The sequence below is a fragment of the Nannospalax galili genome, unplaced genomic scaffold, assembly GCF_000622305.1.
Source record: "Nannospalax galili isolate Female #2095 unplaced genomic scaffold, S.galili_v1.0 scaffold1477, whole genome shotgun sequence".
In the NCBI taxonomy this organism is placed as follows: Eukaryota; Metazoa; Chordata; class Mammalia; order Rodentia; family Spalacidae; genus Nannospalax; species Nannospalax galili.
In genome coordinates, this window is record NW_008339642.1 from 1,503,442 (window position 1) to 1,505,198 (window position 1,757).

The window sequence follows — 1,757 nt, forward strand, 5'->3', positions numbered from 1 at the left end:
CCCTAAGTGTGCTCAGGGCCTACTGACAGTATCCCATTACAGTGTCCTCAAGGCCATTACAATTTGGCCTTTTTCCTCAGAGATGTTCAGCTTCAGGACAGAAAGTTCGTGTGGTTCATTCTGAGATTGAAATGCAGCAAATTGTGGTCTGCTCACCTATGTGCTCCATCAAGGAGATTTGCCAAGCTTTATTCTATCACCCCTGGAAGACATTCCACCTTAGGAATACTTCCAGCCACATATGGGCACATCTCCAAACTATCCATTCTACTAATGGCAGCCTATCTAGCTTGAACGTCCTGAGTCACCCTCAGGTAGGATGGCAAGTGTTGGACTTACTTATATTTATGCCTGTGCATCTTTGTATCACATTTAGTAGAATGCTCAAGTTATAAGAATAGTTCTTTTCTTAATTTCTTTGTGTGTGCCTATTTGTGTCTGGGTGTACGTGCATGTGTGTGCACATGCATATGAAGTCCAGATGTCAATGTCCAGTACCTTCCTCAATCATTCTTCACTTTATTTTTTGAGACAGAATCTCACTGAGATTGAACACAGGAGTTGGCTAGACTTGAATGGGTGTTGTGCCGTGGGGACCCTCCAGTGTCCATTTCCCTAGCAGTAGGGTTACAGACGCTTGCCACCATGCCTGGCACTTTTATCTGGGTGCTAGGAATCTGAAATCAGATCTTCATGCTTCTGTGACAGGCACCGTACCACTGAGCTGTCTCCCTAGCCTCATAATTCAATGCTTTTGAGTCAACCTTTTGTTAGTGTGATAGTTCCCATAAATATTTCAAGTTTATGGGAGCTACTAGCCTGCTGTGGCTGTTTCTGTCTCCTTGAAGTTGAATTCCACATCTCAGCCAGTTCCTGAATCTGCTCACTGGTAGACAAGGTAGCAGCTTTTGACAGCTCCAGGAAGTGCTGAAGTAGCTGATCCTTTTCTTTTAGGGGCTGGGAAGATGGCTTAGTTGGTAAAGTGCTTTTACTGAAAGCGGGAGGACCTGACTTTGTTCCCAGAGTCTGTGTACAAAGAAAGTCAGGTTTGATGATGCAGCCCAGTGCTGAGGAGGCAGAGACCAAAGAATCTCTGGAGCTCCCTGGCCTGCCAAAGTAGCCTACGTGATGAGTTTCCCGCCAGAGAGAGACCCTGTCTCAAAACAAAACAAATGCCTAAGAAATGATACCCGAGGTCTCTGGTCTCCACATCACATGCAAGAGTGCGCACACACGCGCACACACACGCACGCACACAAGAAAGCAGATGACGATAGAAGCTGTCTCAAGATAATATTCAACGTGCAGTTTCACAGGAAGTTTTTCTCTTAAAGGGGGTATCAATTTATTATATTTGTTTTATCAGTCTGGTTTTCTTTCTTCTTTTTTTCTTTTTCTTTCCACTGTGTGACCCACTTCAGTGCCAGCAGCCTACAGACAGAGGCCAGGCAATGCTTCGGAGGCACAGTTGGCTCTAGCATGGGACATATGAGAGGCCCAGGGTGACAAGCCTGCCATAAATCCAAACCCATGCTTAAGTCTGGTTTTCTAATTGGAAGTCCCACCAGTTGTCACATCACGTTTTCATTGTTACACAGGTGTGATTCTCACACCAAATAAAAACTACTGACTCCCGATAAAAATTTAATCCGAGACAATTGGTCTTTATTTTTAGACCAGCTTAAATCTAAAGACAAATTTATTGCCAAAATATAACCACCTGAATTTAGTGACTCTGTGGTCTTTCTAGCTAGCAA

The 1,757-nt window shown here is 44.2% G+C and overlaps 1 non-coding gene across 1 annotated transcript; it reads right to left on the reverse strand.

Annotated features, from left to right (window-relative positions):
- Positions 1 to 1,401: 1,401 nt before the first annotated feature.
- LOC115070611 lies at positions 1,402 to 1,534 on the reverse strand. Its single transcript, XR_003849758.1, has one exon. It is a non-coding gene; the product is annotated as a small nucleolar RNA SNORA42/SNORA80 family (small nucleolar RNA).
- Positions 1,535 to 1,757: the final 223 nt, after the last annotated feature.